The sequence below is a fragment of the Ursus maritimus genome, unplaced genomic scaffold (genome assembly GCF_017311325.1).
Source record: "Ursus maritimus isolate PB19 unplaced genomic scaffold, ASM1731132v1 scaffold_1, whole genome shotgun sequence".
Taxonomy (NCBI): Eukaryota; Metazoa; Chordata; class Mammalia; order Carnivora; family Ursidae; genus Ursus; species Ursus maritimus.
Window position 1 is genome coordinate 31,180,538 of NW_024423343.1, and position 10,273 is coordinate 31,190,810.

At 38.0% G+C, this 10,273-nt stretch overlaps 1 long non-coding RNA gene across 1 annotated transcript in view; it reads left to right on the plus strand.

The window, feature by feature from the left end:
- The window catches only part of LOC103659774, a 58,099-nt gene extending 48,345 nt beyond the window's left edge, over nucleotides 1–9,754 (plus strand). Inside the window, exon 4 of the long non-coding RNA XR_005837685.1 lies at nucleotides 8,874–9,754. This is a non-coding gene — a long non-coding RNA (uncharacterized LOC103659774). The remainder of the gene's footprint in view (nucleotides 1–8,873) is intronic.
- Nucleotides 9,755–10,273: the final 519 nt, after the last annotated feature.

Genomic DNA, 10,273 nt, shown 5'->3' on the forward strand with positions numbered 1-10,273 from the left:
CACACCTCTTTTGGGTCTCATCCACTTTACCCATGCTTTTCCAATGCCTGTTTTCTCCCATTATCTTATTTAATCCTCCTTATCCTCCAGGGGTTAGCTAATGTGACAGCTCCCCCGGAAGCTTCTCCCGAGGCTGTTTTCTATACTCCCCTAGCACCTTATATAAGCCTTCAAACCCAGCTGAAATGCCAGCAGACAGGAGCAACCTAACCTTACTAAAGGCCAGATCCCGGACGGGGTACTGAAGATACAAAACTGGAAAACGTACGTTCAGGCCCTTGAGAGGAGCCCACAGAAGTAGCAGGGAAGATAGGTAAACCTATGATCGTGAGAGAGTGGAGAAATGCTGAAATTGAAGTATGTTGCACAGCCATAGAAGAGCAGAAGCCATTGGTTCAGCCTGTGGAAATCAGAAAAAGTTACACCTGAGCTTACTATTGAGGACAAGAGCCAGGGGTGGGTATTGAGACAAAAAGAATAGCATGTGCCAAGATTGGAAAGGGCATAAAACACTCGTTATGGCCAGAGGACAAGTCTAGTATGGGACTCCGCAGTAGGTGGAAGCTGATGTTCTTGGCACTGGGGGCCAATGAACCAAAAGGAGCAAATTAGCATGGCTGAGTTCACATCCTAGGGAAACTCCCCCTTACACAGGAGAAGGGGTGGGGGATGGGTTCAAGGAGGAATACGATAGAACCAGGAAAGCCAGGAAGGAGGCTCTTGCAATACCCCAGGCAATCAGGAATTGGCAAACTTCTGTAAAAGGACAGACAGTAAATAAATATATTAGGCTTTGCAGGTCATATGGTCCCTGTTGCCACTACTCAACTCTACTGTTGCAGGGTGAAAACAGCCACAGAAAATACATGAATGAATGGACATGGCTGTGTTCCAATAAAACATAATTCACAATATCAATTATGCCCCAATTAAAAAAAGAACATTATTTACAAAAGCAGGTGGAGGCTGGATTTGGCCTGCAGACTATGCCAGTTCCTTGTCTAAACTAAGGCAATGACAACAGTGGTGACAAAGTCCCTAAGGGGACTAATCCAAAAGCAGTGAATGGATGGAAAACACCAGATTTATGGCTTGGGAGGTACTGTGGTACTGCCAAGAATCGTTGAAATGTTTGTCAATATTATCTCATTCAAGTCTCAAAACAACCCAATAAGGCAGGGATTATAGTTTTTCTCAATTTATTTAAGAGAAAACCAAGGCACCGAGACTTGAGATTTACTCAATCCCCCATAATCAGTGGTAGAGCCAGGATTTGAAGCCAGTGATGCCGTTAATCACGACACTAAAGCAAAGGCTTTAAGGTCAAAGAGAACTAGATTTGAATCCTAGCACGAAGAGTTGCTAGCTCTTGATCTGGGGCTCACAGTCCAACGTCTTCCAGAAAATAGTGACTGTATCTTGAGGCTATTACAAGGATTAAATGAGATAATGCAGGTAGCATGTATAAGAGACCTACTGTAGTATCTGGACATTCAAGAAAAAGACTCCTTTTTACTTATAGAGTCATTGAGAAAACAGAAGTACAGTTTCCTAGAGTAGGGAACATGAGAAGAGCAGATCAGGAAGTGAAAATGATGAGTTCCCCTTGGGCACATTGAGTTTATAGATGGTAAGGTGGAGAGACTCAAAAATAATTGTCAATGTGGTCTGGAACACAGAAGAAAGATCTGAGCTAGAGACATTGGTTTGGGCAACCATGAAGCCACTGATGAAAATTTCACAGGCAAGTCTTCACTGAAGAACACTATAAATATTTATTAAATGAATAGCTAAATTAGTGAAAATAGTTTAATATAAGAAGACACGAGGCTTTTAATAGGACCTTTCAAAGAAGTTTGCCAAGTTCCCTAATTATACTTTCATAAAACTATTTCTGCAGCAGCAAGATAATTCAATCATTTTGAAAAACATTGGGTAAAAAGAATGTTGGCAAAAAAAGATATATTCACATGTATCATCCCATAGATTGCTTGATAATTACAAAGGGGAAAAGATAATGAATAAATCTAGCAGATACTGCCTTAACCAAGTGCTCAAACTAAAGATCACCCATGATGAGATATTTGACATCATGTGACTCCAGATATAATGCTCTGAGAACACAACACCTCTGCAGTATTATTGACAAAATTGGTTAAACTGAATCTAATCATGGAAAAAACAACTAGGCAAATCCATACTGGGATCATTCTGCAAAACAACTGGCCTTCGGAATGGGCCTTTGATTCTTCAAAAATGTTAATATCATGAAAGATTAGAAAAGAAAAAAACCTGGAAAATTGTTCTAGATTAAAGGAGATTAAGGAGACATGACAATAAAATCCAATGTATGATGCTTGGTTAAAAATTAAACACTATAAAGCACATTATTGAGACACTTGAGGAAATTTGAATATAGACTATATTTGACAACCTATTAATGTTAAATTTGCTGGGTGTGATCATTTAACCAGGGTTATGTAGGGAAACATCTTGTTTTTAGATGATATTTGTTTAAGTATTTACGGATAAAGTAGCAGGATGTCAGCAAGCAACTCTCAAATGGCTCACAAGAATAAGTGTGTATGTCTGTGTGATTACAGAGAGAAAAAGAATAAAACAACAGTGACAAAAGTTAACAATTGGTGAATCTAAGTGAAGAGTATATCTGTGTGTTCTTTTTTTTTTTTTAAGATTTTATTTATTTATTTGACAGAGAGACAGCGAGAGAGGGAACATAAGCAGGGGAAGTGGGAGAGGGAGAAGCAGGCTCATAGCAGAGCAGGGATCATGAGCCCAGCCTAAGGCAGACGTTTAATGACTGAGCCACCCAGGCGCCCCTCATGGTACTATTCTTTAAAATTCTTTGTACAGTTGAAGTTTTTCAAAATAAAAAGTGGAAAGTAAAAAATTGTAAGGCCACTATTACAACTGTAGGTACCATACTACAGAGAAGCAAACTGAAATTTAAAGAGAAGTGACTTTCTCAGGGCAATTCCCCACCCCCTTCCTTACATCCATTTTCCACCTGGGAGACAGACCCCCATGGACCATGGGGTTCCCTGGCAGACTGGCTTCTGGGAGGGATCAGGAGATGGGAAACACCCGGAAAAGATCCAAAGGCAAGAGATGGAGGTCAGGGTATTTCTTCCCTGCTCTCTCCCAGATTCAGGACCTTATCTCTTGCAGTAACAGTGGCTCTGCACAACCACAGCTTGTGTCAGGTACCCCCTACCCCTCCTATGAGCCAATTCTCACTGTTTCTTCCCCTGGTCCTTTCAGCCCTGGGAGTACCAGCTTCCAGTGTGTTGCTAGCATCTGTGTACATTAACGTTTTCTGTTCCTTACCCTCCTTATACCTCTTAAAATAGTCCTGCTGACTCTCTTATTTGAACCATCTATTTCCTATACAGTCCGGCTTGATTCAATCCCACAGCTGATGAGTGGCAAAGACTGGATTTAAATCCTGGACTCATTCCCATCCAGTACTTACTTTTTCCCTATTAGCTCATGTACAATAATAATATGTAGTATTTATTACAGTCGGTTGTGTGCAATTCTGTCTGCCCTATTTCAAACTCTGTTTCCATGACACTCACACATTCACCCCACATACAGCATCTAACTAGGGTCTCCTCTGTACATAACAGGTGATGGAGAATTTCTCCATTTCAATTTAGGTCTGAATTCTTTTTCTTTTTCTTGCATCTCATTTCCAGCTCTGGGAAAAGTAATGGTAAGAAAGGATTTGATCAGGGGGCTGACAGGCACTAATGAGCCCAGCACAGTGGTGAAAGCATGGCTGGAGTCAGACATGAGTTCAAATCCTGACTCTACTGCTTACTAGATGTGTGATCTTGGGTATAGTTTTTGAACTTCTCTGATCCTGAGCTTCCTCCTCTGTAAAATATAGCTAACTATGGCAGCTATCTTATATGGTTATTGTGATGATTCAATGAGGCTATGCCAATAAAATGTTAAAAACTGTGCCTAGAATATAGTATGTGCTTAGTAAATGTTAGCTTATATATTAAATACGGAGAAAAGTATGGATTTCAAACTTCAGCTATTATTATAATGAATGGATGGTACATCAGACTTAAATCAGGGACTGACTATTCTCATATGCACTTACTATCTGCTGTTATCAGTGTTCCCATCAGTATCTGAAACCAAATAGCTTATTTTATAAGCCCCTGATTGAGTTTGAAAAGTCACAACTCCAGACATAAACTGAGAATTATGTATTGTGAGCTCTCAATTATTCAGTGATCGAATACTCACATGTCTGGGGGTAGTCCATCCTTAGATATTTTCATTTCAGGATAGAAAGAGGAAAGTCAATTTTGTTATTTACTTTTACTGCTCCAATAAAAAAAAGGGGGGGGAGTTGGTGGTAAAGGAAATGAAAATAATTGGCTAAAATTAGGACTTGGGGATTCACTGTGATTTCATTTCCTCACTATCTTCCTATATCCTACCAGTTTGAGTAAACGTCAGACTGGTTTTGTAGTAGTTAGTGGTTACTGGATTTGAAAGGTCTCAAAATATTTGCATAATTGACAGTGATGCCTACAGTGAAGTGTGTTCAGAATTCCAGATGAGGTAGAGTCTGGGTAGGGTAACTGGATTGTTTTACCTAATTGTAAAACTCCTCTGAATTTATAAAGCTCATTCTGAGCTTAATTGGACTTCTCAGTTTTTTAAGCTTGTTTTTTTCCTAAACCTCCTCCTATAATCCTTTCCCCAGCTAGTTCACCCAAAAAACCAACCTTTAGTTGAAAGACGTGCACCTGCCATTGACTGTGGTACATACTGCAAAACATCCTTTGCTTGATGGTTTCAGATGTAATGGGAGGAATGAAAAGTCTAATATTTGCATAGCGTGCAGTTTCAGGACATCCCATTACGTTGAGCCTATTATCATGCCTAATTAAGGTTATATACTCTGCTTTTGTGCTAATTAGCTCATCACAGTACAACTCCTTTCAAAATCGACTTCAAAGGAAAAAGAAAATCATCTGCCCAAGTGATTGCTAAAGAAGAACCTGTCAATCATCTCACTTCGAAAGAGAGCTAAGAGAGAGGAAATGATATGCAAAGTGACTGGAAAGAAATTTTAGCTTCATTACCATTAAAGGGTGAAAATATGGGCTGGGCAAGAACTCACTTAAATAAACGTGGTAGATTAATTTTTAGTCCCTAAGGAACTGTCACCCACATCATAAAGTCAGGTAAAACTGGATGCTTCTGAGCTGTGGACCTTCTGACAGCCCCTTAGCGGGGAAATAGAATTGATTCTGCTGGCCTTTCAGTCTACATTGTCCCCTTGCTGGGAGGAAAGTAGAAAGGGTTGTCAGGGAAGTTAAGTTTTATTTGCTGATCTGAATGACAAAATGAAATGTCGAAGCTGCTTCATTTGAAGGTTAATCCTCACCTGTCAGAGCTTTACTTATGTAGAGATGAAAACAAATATTTTTGAATATGAATAAATGACGAAGTCAACTGTGGTCAAAGCAATTTGTAGGGGGATCTGTGTTCTACTTGTCCAAGCACCTTACTTTATGTAATTAAATCCTTCTGAATATCTTATCTCCATTTATGTATAATGGTCTCTTATTATATTTCTGGTTTTAGCCATTATCCCTCAATCTCCTTAGGTTCTTACACCTAAAAATAAAATGAAAGTTGGATTGTGTTTTATTCTTAATCCTTCACCCCTGTTGCAACATAGCTAGCCATGAATAATTCGTGTTAGCAACTTTACCAAAAGCCAAGAATAAATGTTTTCAAAATAGAAGACCTCTTTATTTTACAGACCAGAAAACTGATGCTGAGAAGTTAATTGACTTGCCCAGGATCACACATTTAGATTTTATTCCTGTGCATCTAGATCTTATTTCTTTATCATCAAGAAGAAATAGAAAGGGAAAAGTAAATATTCTGATATTTGACCTATTATGCACCCCAGCTCACCCCACCTGAATGGTACACTCAGAGTGTAACTCATTTCCATTTGGAACAAGTTGACATAGCCTAGTATCCTTCCATTTTACAAAAGCAGAAATGTCGCAAGTCACTAATGTTTTCTTGTCTTACTGCAAAGAGTAGGAAAGCTTAGAGTGTTACTAAAAATTTTCTTTAATGCTGAATAACCTACCCAGTCCCAAAGAGTTACAAGCTCTCTAAAGAGTAACATTGGAAGTGTCAAACATTTGACGGGATCCATTTCTCCCATGATATCTGTGGCTGGATTAACCTCAGCCTCAAGCACTTATTTCAGTTTCTTGGTTACTGAGACAATCACTGTTTTCATATTTTGAGCTATGTTATATCTAGCCCTACTGCTACTGCAGCATTTGAATGATTTCAGGCCATGACCTCCTCCACACCTCCAGTTCGTAGGAAACTGTTATATTCACACCTTAAGCATAGAAAAGGAGCATCTTTACTCCTTTGCAGTGTGAGCAGTAGCAGCTGTGATGGTACAGAATTGTGTGTTAGATAAGAAGGAACACAGTGTGTTCTCACAGCCTGTTGTAGGTGTTAAATCCTAGATGTTAGTGAGTTTTGCTCTCCCATATTATAGATGACGAAACAAAGGCCCAGGGGAGGTGAAGTGATCTACTCAAAATTACGTGGACAGCCTGTTGATGGCAGAACCAAAATGAGGCCCCAAAGTCCTTAACTCAATTTCTCTTCTCACTATACCTTCGCCAAAATTCACCATCTTCCCAAGACCTCTTAGACTAACAGGGCTTCTGGCTCTAATTTCCTTCAAGTTTGCAAGTTGAAACAGCCCCACCAAATTTTCTGGTAGGTTTTAGGTACCTGCAAACACAAATCAGCAAATCAGATTTTGAGTAAAAATTAAAACCTATGGTCTCATAGCAGCACCAATCACAATAGCCAAAAGATGGAAATGGGGCGTCTGGGTGGCTCAGTTCATTAAGCAGCCACCTTCAGCCCAGGTCATAATCCCAGCATCCTGGGATCGAGCTCCACATCGTGCTCCCCACTCAGCAAGGAGCCTGCTTCTTCCTCTCCCTCTGCCGCTCCCCCTGCTTGTGCTCTCTCTCTCTGTTGAATAAATAAATAAAATCTTAAAAAAAAAAAAAGGGTGGGAAAAAAACTCAAGTGTCCATCAACTGTTGAATGGATAAACAGAATGTGCAGAATGTGCTAAATCCACACAATGGAATATTACACGGCCATAAAAGGGAATGAAGTACTGACGCGTGCTTCAGTACGGATGAATCTTAAAAACATTGTGTTGTGTGAAAGAAACCAAATGTAAAAGGTCATATATTGTATGATTCCATATATTTGGAATATCTAGAATAGGCAAGTCCTTAGAGACAGAAAGCAGACTGTTGATTACCAGGTATTGTAGGGAGGGGTGGGTATGGAGAGTGGTTACTTGATGCGTCCAGGTGATGAAAATGTTCTTAAATTATATTGTGGTGACGGTTGCACAACATAGTGAATACTAAATATCACTGAGTTACATACTTTCAAATGTTTAAAATGGTAAATTTTACTTTGTATGTACTTTACCATGCACACACACACACACACACACACAATTATGGTCATGTTGATGGATTCAATTGGCATTCACCATCTTGGAAAGCATCTCATTGGTCTTACAATATGTATTGACCATACTTTTTGCTCTTCTCTGAATGTAATCTGGACAAAATCTGTAGCCAAGTTGGCTTCTTTCCAAGTACAAAAAGAATGAACTTGTAAATGCATCATTAACTGGCTAAGGCAAGGGAGAAACATTCTTGTTTTTCCTCATCATCTACAATTCTGACCACGCATCACACTGAATCATAACCAGCCAGAATCTGAGATATGGATCATTTGGCTTTGCCTTTCCCTGGGCACAATTTTCTAACAGGTTACTCAGTTGTGGAATAACTAAATGAGATGGAGAGAGGCCATGTAGGAAATTTTGGCTCAGTGAACCGTATTATTCAAGTGTGTTTTAGGAGTATATAATTTAGGAGCAGCTGGTTGCATTTAGCAGCTTTCCTAGCAGGCCCTGTGTCATGGGTTATGCTCTAAGAGGAAAATCTCTGTCCCAGAGCTTCATCCATGAGCAGGAAACTAAATTGCACTTACATGGGCACATCAGGGCCTGCTGAAGGCAGTAAGAGTAATGCACTGAAACGAAAACCCAGGGTCTTTTTGCCTGGCACGTACATTGAGCTTAGCTTCCATACTCATCTAAGAGAATCATGTTACAGAAATGACATGGGCTTTAAAACCCCAAGGAATGCATTGCTTATATCTTTGTTATTTCTCAACATTATTTAAATTCATTCTGATCACATAAGTTTCTTACCCTACATGCAAACTTTGCAGTTCTGGTCATTTGTGTTATTTGGTTAAAAAATACCGACAAGTGGAATATACAAAAAACATTTGTTTCCTGTCCTTTCAAAATATAAGTGGGTCAAGAAGCGTCAGTCAACTATATCCCCTGCATTTCACCCTTTGGATAAGATAGACAAATGTGTACTAAAGAACATACGAGGTGGTTAGAAATTTTTAATTCATGATACAAGAAAGCTAAAGGAAGTTAATTTTTAACAATTAAATCTTTGCTACTGGAATTTATTATCCTGATTTATAGGACAAATTCAGTAGCCAAGTTTATGGTGATAAGTATTGCTGAGCAAAAGCAATTTTTCTTCTTATCATTTGGAACCACTGTTTTTATTTGAGAAAATGAATTACTTTCAAATTCTCTGGGCTCTGTCTAGATAGCCGGGCCTTCTTTTAATTAGCATCAGAAAATGTCTGTGAAAGTGAATGTCCTTTGTAAATCTGAATATATTCTTTGACTTCAATATCTCCCATAGCAAAGAAAAACTGGAGAGAAAAGCCTCATGATTTTTAGTTTAAGAGAATGGAAGTAAAGAGGAAAATGAGAAGAAAGAAGAAGAGAAATGAGAAGCAAATGGAGCAGAGAAAGACAAAACAGAAACTTTAAATGAAGGATAATTTGCATATATTCAAAGAAATATCCATTCTGACCCATCTGACAGAATTAATCAGCCATAAGAGAACATTGGTTTTGATTGTGGGTGGAACTCTCATAAAATTCCAAAACCTCTTGAAATCACCAAACCCCAAAAAAGATGCTCTGCTAGATGTTTTTATACAAAGAATGTACAGATAGCGTCACTCTAGTACTAAATTTAGCAAATAAAATGATTGTGATTGATAAGACTCATAGAACCTCTTTTAAAAGTCTTTAACTCAAATTACTACAGCATAAATGTTTTTTTTTTTAAGTCACCAACTTTAAAGTCAGGAAAAGATTTAACCAAATTTCTCTGACACTAGGTTAGACGATAATTTTTTATAGATTTATGGCAGTTTGGGATGTCACCAAGATTCAGTGCCTGTTGTTCCTGCACACAGACTTCAACTTGAAGCTTTAAAGTTGAAAACAAATCTATAAAATATACAAATCATTTTCTATAAGATATTTTCAATAAATTCTGAGCCAATTGATCTTTACCTCTGTGTTTCCCAGCAAACGTTCAGCCAAGCTAAAACACATCAGGGGAAGATAAGATTTCCTCACACACTCTAATTCGGATTTATTGTTTCAGATTTGGTTATAAGCAAATAAGGAGTAAAATGCATAAAATGGTGACATGGGATTTCAGAGTTTTGAATTATAGATTTGGCTCTAATGCTACCTGAATGGAAATCATTTTCATCATATAATCATTTAATCTCACTAGAGTTTAATTTTCTCATCTGTATATTTTCCCCTTCGTGATATGTAAATGGAAAAAGCAGGTTAGAAAATTATATTTAGAATATGATTCATTTTGTAAAAATAAAGTGAAAATACATGCAGAATTATATACAGCAGCATACGAACAGTGATTATTTTAGAATTTTTATTTTCTTATTTCATCTACCACTATTTTCCATCTTTTTGAATGCGTATCTATTATTTGTGATTAGAAAAATAGATGTTACAAACAATAAAAATTAAAGTTTTTTATTGTTAATAGAACACCATGTATCAGTTCATCAGAACTTGAGCATTCCTGTTTTTGGAAAAAGTTTAAAGACAATAAGATATGAATTTAGCTTCTTCTCTTTCATGCAGAGGTTTGAAATCCAAGATGACTTTACTTAAGAACTCTAGTTACTGAAATATCGACCAAAGAAGCAATTTCATCAGCACAACATACTATACCATCAGCTTCTCTACTTTTGTTACCCCATTGGCATCACA